This window comes from Lagopus muta, chromosome 1 (genome assembly GCF_023343835.1).
Source record: "Lagopus muta isolate bLagMut1 chromosome 1, bLagMut1 primary, whole genome shotgun sequence".
Lineage (NCBI taxonomy): Eukaryota > Metazoa > Chordata > Aves > Galliformes > Phasianidae > Lagopus > Lagopus muta.
The window spans coordinates 98940977-98955415 of NC_064433.1; the positions used below are offsets into that span (position 1 = coordinate 98940977).

The window sequence follows — 14439 nt, forward strand, 5'->3', positions numbered from 1 at the left end:
CTAGTACTACAGTGGTTTATTTGCATGAAATTTAAAACCAAGATAAGGTTGCAACTAACTGGTTACAACTCAGACACTTTTGGCCTAGAAACAGCTCAAGAGGAAGATTTTCTTACTTTGTTTCCAGTGACAAGCTCAGGAAAAGGTTCACACACTACTTCAGAACTGGTATTCCTTCTCCAGAAGCAAACATAGAGGAAGGGAAGGGAAGGGAAGGGAAGGGAAGGGAAGGGAAGGGAAGGGAAGGGAAGGGAAGGGAAGGGAAGGGAAGGGAAGGGAAGGGAAGGGAAGGGAAAGATGTGCATGTTGTTATGCACAGAGCAGCCACAGCAAAGCAGAGAGCACTTTCCAGATAGGATTTGTTCTGTGCGGAAAACTGAAGAATGAAATGCTGCTTTTGCACGTTCTCCAGCAGCCGGAGAGCGCAGCATCGCCGTCCGCCCGCAGGAGGGCAGCAGCACCGCGCGGCTCCTGGGCTGCTGAGACGGCGACCGCTTCCCGAGGTGGAGGGGAGGCTTATTTCTGCTCCCAGAGGTGGGAAATTTTGCTCAGGACGCAATGCGGTGTTATATGATAAACCAGATATGATATACCTGGTAAGTGATGCGTTCGGTGTGACTGATTTAGGTTGATTTATGCTCATAAATCAAACATGCTCAGATATGGGGTTTTCTCCCATACTAAGGTGATGTATTTCTGCAAACTCTGCTATCTAGGTGGTTTTAAAAGTGCACTTTTGGGAAAACTCCTCCTGTGTGTCTCCAGTATTGTTACACATTAAGAAAAAACAACAAATACAAAGGTACAGAAAACCTTCTTTTCCAGAGAGATGTAACTCTTTAATGTCTTATCAGTGAGTGATGATAGGATCGAGTACATGCTCAGCAAGTTTGCTGATGGCACCAAGCTGTGTGGTGCAGTTGTCACAATAGAAAGGAGGAATGCCATCCAGGGGGACCTGAACTGGCTTGAAAAGTGGCCCCATGTGGACTGAATTAGGTTCAACAAGGCCATGTGCAAGGTGCTCACTGGACTGGGGCAATCCCGGATATATGCACAGACTGGAAGAAGAACTCACTGAGAGCAACCTTGCTAAGAAGGCTTTGGAGATCCTGCTCTTTTCCAAAAATCTGGACATTTGCCAGCAGTATATGCTTGCAGCCCAGAAGCCAACTGTATTCTGGGCTGCATCAAAAGAGGGGTGGCCAGCAGCGAGGAGGGGATTGTTCCTCTCTCTGTAAGAGGTACTCTTGTAAGGCCCCATTTGAGAATTGCGTCCAGGCCTGTCCACAAGAAGGATGTGGAGATGCTGGAGCAGGTCCAGAAAAGGCCATGAAGGTGATCAGTGTGCTGAAGTGCTTCTCCGTTGAAGACAGGCTGAGGGAGCTGAGCTTGCTTTGCTTGGAGAAGGCTCCAAGGAGAGATCAGTGCAGCATTTCAGTACTGAAAGGGAGCTTATAAACAGGAGGGAAATCAGCTTTCTACACAGGTAGACAGTGATAGGACAAGGGGGAATGATTTTAAACTAAAAAAGGAGAGTTTTAGATTAGATATCAGGAAGAAGTTTTTCACTGTGTGAGTAGTGAGGTGCTGGCACAAGCTGTCCAGGGAAAATGTGAATGCCCCATTCCTCTCTAGAACAGAGATCACATTCCAGTGTTTTGAGATTCTTTCTTCCTGAGCAGGAGTGAAAAAATCAAGAGCAGATGTGAGGCTTTTCTCTCCTTTGTGCATCTTTGCTTCCTTCACTTTGAACTGCCATAATCCTTGCTAGAGCTTTAGTTATTTCCAGCAGTAAAATGCTGGGCTTTGGGATAAACACATACTAAAAACCAACCCACAGTTCCTCTCTCCCCCTCCACTTTTGCTTTTTTTTTTTTTTTTAAGTGCACATATACTGGACAATATCTCATGTTATTGCTACATCTAATACATTTACCAGGAAAAAATCCTGGGCTTTTCCAGCAAGTGCATTTCACAGACTTCTGTTTATCAAATAGTGTTCCCGTCTGTTTCCACCTCCCTCAATCTCTGATGCTGGAAATCAACTACAGATCCTGACTGCAGCCCTTTAGTTGAACTTCTTAGTAATATCTACCTATCTAACTCAAAACTTTTTAGATTAGATTTAGATTAGTTAGGTAGATGTACTATCTAACTTGTACAGCTCTCCCAGGTAGGAATTAAGTACCTAAATGCCTATGAGAATTTGGCTTTTAAAGTATATCTACACAGAATTTAAGGGCCATGCACAGATTGTAAAGCTAATAATGATTAGTCTTGAAATAAAAAACAATCTAATAATTTATAAGAATTATTACTTACTCTAATGGATTCAATTAAATAGCTCTGCAAGCCATCCAGGTAGATCTTGCTGGCTTTGTACAGTGCACACTCTTTGAAGTCAGAGCAGGTAGAGACCTCTTCTCTTTATAGGTGCACCCTTGGTTTGAGGATCTTGTTTTTAAGTTTGGTGATTTCTGTTTCAGCGCCAACTTAGGATAAATACTTCAGCCATGCTAGTATTTTTATCAATCTATAATTATCTGGAGTACTGTGTCCAGGTACTGTGTACTGGAGCCCCCAGTACAAGAAAGACAGGGAGCTGTTGGAGAGGGTCCAGAGGAGAGCCACAAAGATGATCAGGGGAATGGAGCACCTCCCCTATGAAGATAGGCTGAGGTAGCCAGGCTTGTTCAGCCTGGAGAAAAGAAGGCTGCAGGCTGACCTCATTGCAGCCTTTCAGTATCTAAAGGGAGCCTACAAACAGAAGGGGAATCAACTTTTTTAAAAGGGTAGATAACTGCAGGACAAGGGGAAATGGTTTTAAGTTGAGGGACGGAAGATTTATGTTGGATGTCAGGGTGAAATTCTTTACAGAGGGAGTGGTGAGGTGCTGGAACAGGCTGCCCAGAGAAGTTGTGGATGCCCCATCCTTGAAGGTGTTCATGGCCAGATCGATGGGGCTCTGGGCAGCCTGGTCTAGTATTAAATGTGGAGGTTGGTGGCCCTGCCTGTGGCAGAGGGATTGGAGATTCATGATCCTTGAGGTCCCTTCCAACCCTGGCCATTCTGTGATTCTGTGATTCCGTAATCACCTTTGCTATGGAATCAATCTGTTGTGTGAAGCACAGCTGAAGTGGAAAACAACTACTTCCTCATTCCATATTCTTGCTCTACCCCAGGCTTTATACAGATTATTCCTTATATACAGTCATATCCTTTCATTGTGGAAACAGGGATTGCAGGGAAGACAGCCAATGTTCTATAAGAAGTTCACGCTGAATGGCCAAGAGACAGTGGTCACAAGATGCAATAGGAGAAATTCCAGATGGATATAAGGAAAAAAGAATCACTGTGAGGGTGATCAACAGTGGATGAGGTGCCCAGAGAAGCTGTAGTATCTCCATCTTTGGGGGTATTCAAAACTCAAATAGGGATGATGCTATGCAAGCAGATCTGATCTTGAAGTTACCCAGCTCTAAGAGGAGGCTTGAATCATTACATCCAAAGATGTCTTTTATCCTATATATTGCTGAGATTTCCATTATTTTAATCAGCTTATCTCATTAATGTAGCAAGAATTCAATACAAAATTTCCATCTTTCCCCCCAAAAGAGCACTTTTTAAATTGTGTTGAATTGGTCCAAGGAATGGTCTGCTGAGTACTGGAGACAGGGTAAGTGAGGTGGAGTGGTTGGGGAAGGGAAATGGAAAGGAATAAAATCAAAAAGGGCAGGAGTGCAGCAGGAAGAAAGAGACAGCAGGTTGTCTGTGACAGATGCAGGAGGACAAATTATATCTGATTTGGTCTAAATTTATAGTGCAATGCATAGGCAACTCCTGACCTCACAGGAAGACTTGTGGTATAGTAAACTTATACAAATATATGAACAAACATGAGTTATGACAATGATTTTATATTGGATCAAAGTTTTATCTATTACTGAGGTGTTTTTCATCCAGCATAAAGATTTTTCAAATGGGAAGTATTGTACTACAGCCTGAATATATTACCTTCTTCCTGCTGCTGCTTTACTGACTGCGCACTTAGGTAAACCAGATTATCACAATCCCAAAGACTTGGTTGATATTGTATCACACATCTTTGAGAACTATGTCCCTAATGAAGGTAGAAATGGCTAAAATTTTCTTCTTGTACTCAGAACTTAACATTTTATCATGTTTCTACGAAGACATTGTACATATTTGGTTAGGTGGACAGTCACCCTGATCTCCCCTCTTAGTTTTCCCAGCTGCATTTTTTTATGCTTATCTAGTATTGATGAGTTCATCCTCATTTATCTTTAATTATCTTGAAATTAAAATATGAGGAAACGTATGTAAGGATAAGATGTTTCACAGATGGTGCTGGGATAAAGCCACCATTACAATGAACTGTTTAGTAGTCTTGTTATTTGTAATAATATTTAATAAAGTTGACCACAGAAAGTAAATGTTATTGAATTCCCATGAAGCTGCAGCTTCTTTCACCCTTGCTGTGTGATGTTTTTCTTCCCACCAAATCTTATTTTTCTGTACCTGTTGCTAAACACTTATTCCATTATAATCAGAAAAGCAATATCTTATAAGTGAATTCATATCTGAATTAATACAGATTTAAGAAAAAGCAGGCAGAAATATATAAAGTTACCTGTGTTTAACTGTCGATTAACAGTGTAAGGGATTTAGTGGAAGGAAACACCACAGAAATATTCTCATATTCTGTATCAGCTTCTGAGGTACAGTTCATCAGCAATACAAAAAGAACTGCAAATGAAGTATGAAGCACGTCCCCAGTCACACGACTGCCAGGGGCTGGGTACTACTGAGGTGCTAATTGAAGGTGTCACTTGCTTGGCATGCATGACACCAGAAAGGGGGAAGCATATGATGCAGGTGGGATTTGGTAAATGTGTATTTTGGGCTTCTTTCTTATTATCATATGAAGTAAGAGGGAGCATCGTCGTTTGTATTCTGAGGCAAAAATCCTCTCACATCTGCTAGGCATTTGTCATAGGAATGAGAAAAGACAAAGCTCTTCTTAGCAATAACATGAAATTGTTTCTCCAGATTCCCTCTAGATATAAAAATAGCTTTGTGCTACAAATACCACCACATCAGCAAAATTATTTAAGAAAGGAAGGGTGATTTGGCCAAAAAAGGGTCACTATTACCCCAAGGCACAATTTTGTTCAGATATTTTCTACTTTTATCTAGTAGAAAATAAGGAGAGTACAGTCTTCTGTGAAATAAAGATAAATGAAGACTCAGTCCACTCAGAATCAGAGTTTCTAAAAGGAAGAGTAGGCTATTTTCACAATGAAAATCATCTTGATATTTAATGTTCATTGAATTCATCAGATAAACTCTATGTGAGACTTTTAAATATGCACATTATTCATGCCAGGTTATAGAAATGCTTGAGCTTTAGAATAATGCATAGAAGTTTCAAAAGACTCAGTTGTCAGTTATTTAAAAAATTCTCCAGAAACACACATCCAGGAAAAAAAAAAAAACCAAAACATTCTCTGCTGGAAAGTCTAGCAAGGATCTGTTCAGTGTTGTCCAAATTCTTAATGACATTTCTGAAAATATTTTTTTTACTCTGCCACCACCTGTTCTCCATCAGCATTTCTTCCTTTCCCTTAATTCTGTGATGGTGTGGTTAGATAAACAGAGCTGAGCTAGTCTGACTCTGAAATTGGTCTTGGCAGCAAGCTGTGAGGTTGGCTCAGTTCTCCATTTAAACTATGCCCTGGCCATGACTCCTCTTCTCTATAATTTCCATTTTATTTTTGTCCTTCTCCAAAATTGTTGCCTTTGCCTTCTCTCTGGATTCACATCAGTTGCTGTGGACTCAAACATTACCCACATTTTTGCTTAGCAGTTGGAAGCCTAAAATAGCTACTGTTTAAAACTTTTATTGAAACTAAGACCTAACACAGTTATGAAAGCAGAAATAACTGCCAGAGTAACTGCCATGTGACACATTATGGGTAATGTGCTATATGCTAATTTTTGTCCATGATCAGTGTACCTATATATAATTCACATTTTTCACCACAAATTTACTATTACTTTAACTAATAGTGTTGAATGTTACGTTCTTTATTACAGCAATTCTGTTTTCATCATTGCTTTGTAGCATGACTTTTTTCAGTGTGGTTCAGATATTTGACTTCTTAGAAGATGTGCTGAGTTACTGGGTTAGATTCAAATAATAGGATAATGTAGAGTCCAACCACACTAATTTTCAGAGTACCAGCACCAAGATTTATTTTTTTTCCCTCACTTTCATTTTAATAACAGAGGCACACTGATAAAGAGAATCATTCAGTCAATTTTGGCAACAAATATTAATTACATTTAAGATTGAGGATCATGAACCATTCCTTTATTTTAATCAGAATGTTAGTGAAAAACTTCACTGATGATTTAATTACTTTAATTATTTACTTTAAGTCACTCACTTTGATATACATTACAGCCATCTGTTTCACTTATTAATTTCCCCATACTCCCTTCTGCTATAAATTTTTTTTACAATATATGATTATCAATTTCACTCACTCGTTAGCATAATCAAAGATAGTGAGATCCACAAGATGGCTTTGGGGTTGTGATATTCTTTACAATATCTAGTATTGATGTCCTCAAGAAGACTAGCACAGATGGTAGTACCCAAGTAAGTGGGCCTTCTTTTCCATGCAGTTTGGGATGAAAAAGTGAGTGTGCTTTCAGTTGCGATCCTTAGCTTGGGCAGGTCTCTTCTTCCCTGACAACCAAGTACAGCAAAAAGGTTCTTGCTTTTACTTACAACTTGGTAACCGTCAACCTCCTATGTGGTATCCTCCTGTGCACTGCACTAATATAAGCTTGATTCGTTTCTCATCATAATTCCACTTCTCTGGGCCCCTATCTATCTGAAGTCTAATGGCTTAGTTTAGACTTTCTCTGTCCCTTGGAGATCAGATCAATGCTGTACATTTTGATGGCCTCATTACCTCAGAAAATCTCAACTGAGAATTGCGTTTGAATGTAGATCATGACTGGTATATTTTGGTAAACCTCAGCTGATAAGTAAGAAAAGCTGAAAACTGCTATTTATCACCAGTGTGGCACACAAAAATGAAATTGTAACCTTGGGAATTTGCTTGATGCTACTTAACTACCACAAAGACTACAACACAAATTTATTTAGCACAGAACTGGCCTTATAATATCTTGGACTGCTATTGCTCACTTTCTCCCTTTGGAATGTATTCTTAAGAAAATTGTAATTGTTTCATGTCAGTTTTCCTTTGAGAAAGATCAGAGATTTGGAAATCTATCATACTTTCTTTAAATTTTTACCTCTTCTTGGGATATGATTTTTTTTAAAAAACCTTAGGAATAGAAAAGGCAGAACTCAGATAATTAAGCCAGACATTTTTCAAATGTTATGAACTACCTATACAATTAATTTTCAATTGCAGGCAAATTGACTGCAGCAGGTTACCATGGAAGAGGTTTTCCATTTGCAAATTATCTGCCTCTTGAGGAATATAGTCCACAATGCTCTCAATATTGTACATGAACGATGCTTATATTTTATTTACAATTACATTTGATAATTATCACCCTACTTCAAACACTAATTCAGCAATGACTTATACATAGTTTTTAAGCCTAAAAGTGTTCCAGAGTGGCTATCAGAAAATGAGTGTTTTCTCAGTTGGAGATTAGAATTATCTCACAGTTGCATTTCAGCACACGTGCCTGTAGAGATACACATTATTTTCATTCTCTTTTAAATTATATTGAAAAGGTAAAAATTATAAGTAGGTGGGAATTGCTCTCCTGCTCCCATCTGGAAAGCAGAAGTGTTGATTTTAATTAAAGAAACCTACTGATATTATTTTTATTCTTTCCTTCCTGCCTGCCACTCTGGTTATGCTGACTATTACAGTATAACATTTTACTGAATCTGGATTTGAAATTATTCATAGCTTACCCATTCCCTACAAGAAAAGATTAAGATCTGAGATAACGTTTAGGAGGCTTTTAAAATCGTGTCATTTATAATGGCACAATATGAGCAGCAATATTCCTGCTTTCCAGGTTTAATAGTTTCATACAAGCACAGTGATGGGTAATGTTATGTTTTCTGGTGTTCATCTGCAGCATGTGCAGAATAAAACCAGTTAGATGTCTTTAGAGCCTTATCTGACCAGTGAAAGAAATGGTCCCTAGAAAGATATATAAGGGCTTTTTCCTTGTAATTCAAATGGTGAAATGCGGCATTAAAAGTGTTGGTGTCTGCTACATTTTTTTCTGCAAGAAGATTCTCACACTGGAGGTGTAAATATTTTGGCAAGTACCACAGTCCTCAAATTTTTGTGAATCTCACAGTCTTCAATGAAATTAACAAGAGATAGTGTAGTAGCATAAATATTTAAGATGGGAATATCAGCATATGATGTAACAGTGCTAATGTTAAAGATGGAAGCATCTATATACATACCAGAATTTACATTGATTTATGATGAAACAGTGAGGTCTCAGTTCAGACATGTTTTGATGAAGTCACTGAATAACTTGTCAATGAATGGACTTGATAAGATGAGAACTGTGCTAAAACACTTCAGCTATATCCAAATATTACTGCAGAAATAAAGGATGATAATATTAATTCAATATACTGACCATATATCAAAGTCAGTCTTACTGCCGGGAATTTGCTTCCATTATAGGTACTCAAAAGTAGGTTTTGCAGCAGTACGGTTTGCAATAACAGAATTTTTGCTTTATAGCCATATAATGCTTTCCTCAGCTGCAAGTTTGGGGCTGGGATTTTCAAACAACATGGGAAAAATCTTGTTTCTCTAAGTGAGAAGACAGCACTACATGAAACTGACTGAAATACACAGCAAACTGCTCATACTCTTGCACCAAAAAAAGCCAGAGACCATTCTCTGTCCCTTAACCCAGTGGCAGGACGTGGCTGCATTCACGCTGTTGAGACATCTTTAGCTCCACGTGGTGCTCTGTGGCCCTAAGACAAATGAATAATAATGTTTTCACTTTGAAGTATCTGAAGTAATGTGAAGGCTGAATTGCCTTACACTGGAGAGTATTTGTTGTTTGCCCTGGGGTACAATGTGAGTAAATGGATTAAAAGTGCAAAGTGCAGTGGTATAATGTGGGAGGACAGTACAGGATTGAAATCAGGTAGACACCTTTCTATAGGTGTCATATATTGGAAATAGCCCCAGCTGTGTGTATTTCTGCAAGCATATCCATGACTCTCTGGAAAAGCATTAGGTGAGAAAGGCAGAGAATCTGTTGAGGAGCACACAAACGTGAGCATTATGGATAATTGCAGGCCCGAGCTCCAACCAGAGCCTGTGCCTTTATTTACCAGTACAGGCATAGCCTAAGGGCTTGATTAGCTCAAAATAAGACTCTGGTGTGTCTCATTTGCTAAGTGAAGGAGAGCAGATGACTCAAGATATGCTACTTCAGAAATATAAGTGATACCACAAATGTGTTCAGATCTCCTCCTCTGTACACAGTTGTTCATAAGCTTTGATGTTTTCTTCTATTTATATTTATCTTCTGTTTATGTTTTATGAAGCTTCAGGTTACATCATCAAGGATGTTGTAAAAAATCATTTGAGGACTGGTGCTCTTATAGCCTGAATATCTGCTGAATTGTTGCCTGTGAGTGAGGGGTGTGTTGGCAGTGCAAATGGCTTTCCAGTCCCGAGTCTCTAGGTCTGCACCTTCTGTTTCAGAGGAGGTTAATGAACCCACATCCTAACTTTTCTAGTTATTTGCACGTGCATAAGCATATGACAGGAACTGTCACTTTTATGTTTCATCTGATCTGTGAGAATTTATTAGAAATCTGACAACTCTGAGGCTGCTGCTTTCCTTGGGTGATGGGGTGAGAGAGTTATTTGAGAAAGCATTGTGAAAGAGAGATGTTCAAAACAAAATAGTTCTGGGTAAAAATAGGTTGGAGAGAATGATCTGAATGATTTGCTGGCTGATTATATGAAACTACCCTGCACTGTCTCAGCCACCTCACTTCAATTTTAGGTGAATAGAAGTTACAATAAAAAATGTGCAAATTGCAAGAACCAATTTTTCTGAATACATTTAAGAGCGAACAGAAATGTCTGCAGTAATTCCCATTGCAGAGAAGAGAAAAGAAACCTAAAAAGAATCTTCATAAGGAGTGGAAGAAATAGCCCATATTAGTGGTAAATGTACCAAGCTGTCATCACAAACCAATTTTCACTGCCTTGAATGTAATTAACCTGTTAACACATTGTGGCTGGAGAGACAAGGGATTTTAAATACGTTGCATTATTAGCTCTTTTTCTGACTAATTTTTTTTATTTATTTTTATTTTTATTTTTAATCCTTTCCTTTTGGCTTTATCTGCAAGGTACTTAAAGTTCATTTGCAAAGCATTTAACAGCTTCTATTCTGAAGGCTTAAGTAACCTTTCATTGGCTCTTAGAGTGAATTCATTTGCTACTGGTACAAGGACTAGATATGTACAGAACTTCTTTATACTAAGGAACCTTAGTGCCCTCAAGATAAAACAAACAAATGCAAACCCTTTCTCCCCTGATTTGCATAGTAAGGAAAACTCTTAACTGTAAGAAAACTTAGTATTTTGCTTTCAGAACATTATTCTTTTAGCAAGTCTGCCTCTGAGATGATTTGTGGCAACTGCCTACAGAATTTACGAGCTTTGTGGAAAAGTATGAACTCTGTATTTAACATGACGAAACTGCCAACTGCATTTTGGATACACAGCCTTTCACCTTTTCTACTGTCTTATCATTTCATATCAACTGCAGTCACAAAAGTGCATGAAATAGAGAAACTTGGCAATTCAAATGCAAGAGTCCTGAAGAGCAGGATAGCTCTTCTGAGAAAGAGTCAGAAAGACAAACTTGTCAGTGACAGGAGACCAGTGGCTCCCTAAGGAGGCTTGTGAGGCTGCCTGGCTGAGAGACTGAAGGCTGCTATGGGCTAATCACTGAGTCATTTCTCAGCTATGTCCTGATTAAAGGCTGTGCCACAGAATCCAAAAAGTAGGATGGATTTGGGCAGCCTAAATTTTCTGAGTATGTTCTCGTATTGCTGTGTGTGCAAAGCTTATGACATACAGAAATATTTTAAAATGGTAAATGTTGGACCTGGAAGGTCTTACCTCATATCCACAGCTCTGCAAGTAACAGGTAGATGGAAACAACCTTTCACTGAGAACAACACTGCATGTATATTCTCTAACAGTAATGCTGGAAAGGAAATTTCCTATTTGCTTTGACTTATCTTTGTAGTCACTGTCTCTGACCCTGCCCCTATTTGTACCTCTGCAAATCTGGCCATTTCAATGGAAAAAGTAAAATTTATGTAATTGACAGTTGTAACAATTATACACCAGAAGATCTTCCTCTTCACCATTTTATAAAAAAATCTCTCCGAACAGCCACTGCAACTCTTATCACGCTTGGATTCTGTTTTTATTCAGAACAGTGTTTCTGTATTACTCTGAAGACATTTTATTTCTATTGCACTGCTCTGAGAGACTGACAGTTGCAGTTTTGAATTAAGACCAACTAGCCTGGGTCTCTGAAAGTTTCTAACTTTGTAAAGATTTAGACAACCAATTTGCCTGTTTGCAAATCTGCAGACCACTTCTATCCTTGAACATGTAAATAACTACAAAAGCCTGCCTTATATGAACGTCTTTTACAAGACTAAATTAAGTGCCTATGTAATTTAGATTTCTCAGAAATTAGTATTTTCAATGTACAAAGGCAAAAGATTCAAGACCTGTCCTAACGGTCTCTTTTGTTCACAAAACTTCTTATGACCAATGCTTTAAAACTGTGATTTATACTTGATTGAATTGAAACTGGTTCAAAGTTTCTATTCTTCACTGCTTATGAAACTTTATCCTTTAGTTTGAGCATGGGATGTTATAGGTCTGTGTTTCACTGCATGTATTTTAGTGCAAACACCAAACTATTGTGTGGGTTTTTGGTTTTTTTTTTTAAGATTTTGGCAGACAAACCAACTAGCCATTCATATAACTTTTTTGTTCATTGAGGTGGAATGGTGCCTTCCACTGAAGACCATGAAGCCAAAGATGCAGTTCTCTTGCACTGTGGATTCCTGCTGTATCCTTTTGTTCTGCCTTGAATGATTTGAATCTCAGTGTATTAACTAAGCATAAAACCACTAAAAGCAAAAGTAGTATTAAATAAAATTGAATTCAGGCTCACTAAAAACATATTCTTGTGCCATTCAAATAGTGGGGATTTTCCACTTGGTTCAGTAAGAAGTTTGACAGGAACCTTTTACAGTGGTTACATTGCTGCATTTCATTTGTGTTATATGAAAATAAAATAATACCTATATTTGTGGTAGCGTGCTTTATGAATTAAATGTGAGGTCCAGAGCCTCATGTTCAACTCTCAAGTTCCCTTATCAACCAATTGTTTCGATGGGAGCCCCTGTTTTTGTGTGTCCCTTAAGTGCTCATTTGCTCTGTGCTTTGTTTTACCTCCATCCACGTTAATTTAAGACCAAGAGGAAAGGGAATTGCTGCTACACAGCTTACTTAAATTTTATTGTTTGCAAATTCTGATTCTTGCCTCTTGGGTACAATGGAAATATACATACTTTTTTTTTGCTGATGTCTGCTATTGCACATCTATTATGGCTACCAAAAATTCTATGTTTATGCATAAGAGAATCCTTTTGTCTGATGTTATAAAGGAGTTGGGCTGGCATAAAAGGCACAAAATGTGGGAAACTAAAATAAACCAATTATAAGTTAATTTGATTATCTTTACAAATTTCAGCTATATTCATGGGATCATATGGCATAAAACGTTTCACTGAATGACATTACAAGCATCTAAGCCAGCTACAAGTCTCGTCTCAGATTGTTTTCAGCATAAAAGCATGATATATACGCTCTCTGAGCCACTGAATTATCATCCTCATAACCAGTACAATTCACATAAGTGGACAAGTACATTACAAGTACATGAAATGAAGCCACCAGGGACAATGGCTGAACTCAGCCTTACTAAGTAAGATTTCTTTCTCCTCTGACTTAAAATAGAGCAAAATAAACAGCAGTCTACTTTGTGCTTTCAGATGGGATCCATCAGACTTACTTGAGCTTGTCCAAAAATGAAACATCTGGTTGAAGATATTTTTTCAGCTTATTCAGGGCTGAAATGAATCATTGTCAAGAAGTACATACACCTCCAGCAGGTGATTCATCCCTTGCCAGGGTAAGTACATGATACAGATGTGAAGAAGTGCTGCTGAGAGGTCCCTGACTTTCCAGAGGCTCTCAAGGGAAACTAAATAACTAGTGTTCTTTCATATGTAGTGTACTTCTAGATGTCTAAAGTCAGTGAAATGAATCTCTGCCGAAGTGACCTAAGAAAAGCATGGTAATGATATTAGACTACAAAGAGCCTACTTCCTTGCTTATGAAACACAGAGGTAACAAAAGGATTTGAAGCTAGCCCAGGTGTATCTTTTGCCCCTTTTTGCAAGGGCTCAGGGCTCTGCAGGAAGAAGTTAAGTACCTCCAGTCTCAGGGAGAGTCTTAAGGTCAAAACCTAATGAGCCTGAGAAGAACACAGCCTAATAATCGAAATGATTCATCTATGCAAAGTTGCTATGAAAGATTTCTGTTCACTGAAATCTGAAGAAAAATCCCTGCATATTCTAGCACCATTTATTCACCATTTCCAATCCCCTAAAGCACCATTATTCTACTATTCCATGCTCTGCTGCCAAGCTGAATGTGAGGGTATATTCTTGTGCACCAAAATGTGTTGAAATTGTTAGGGGTATGATTTGATACAGTTCATTGGATTCAGGAAATGTGGAATTATTCTGAAATCACATGCATGACTGACTATTTGCATCTGCTCAGGTGCTGAGAGTCTCTTGGGGACTGACTGCAAAGGCTGTAAAGGCAGGTGGAGAGAAGGTAAGAGAGAGAAAAAGCAAATCTGAACAAACACCTACAGGGTCTTCGCTGACTTTCAGATATCTGTTTTCTGTGCCAAATCTCTACAATTACTGCAGCATGCTACAGGTTCAGGTACATTTCCTTTAAATAAATAAATGAACATAGGCCTCTATTTTCCAGAGGATTTCCAAGCTCAGACTTAAGGAAGCTCGGACAATTTTAAGTATTATTTAGGCAACAAACGAACAAATTTCTACCTATTGGGAAAGATCCGCTGTGTTCTTCTATTGTCTTTGCTTCAAACACAGTGTGGGAGAGGTCAGATTTGTATGGCGTTCTGCTGTCAAACACAGTCCAGCAAATGATTACTGAAGGTGGTGCTCTTGTCACTGAGGTGAAATCAGAAACGCCTTCTTCACAGCTACAGA

General features: G+C 38.6%; 1 long non-coding RNA gene across 1 annotated transcript; it reads left to right on the forward strand.

Annotated features, from left to right (window-relative positions):
- The first annotated feature begins 485 nt into the window (after positions 1-485).
- On the forward strand, positions 486-14018 carry LOC125703968 (uncharacterized). The gene is made up of 3 exons (XR_007381002.1): positions 486-596; positions 13177-13316; positions 13973-14018. It is a non-coding gene; the product is annotated as an uncharacterized LOC125703968 (long non-coding RNA).
- The last annotated feature ends 421 nt before the right edge of the window (positions 14019-14439 follow it).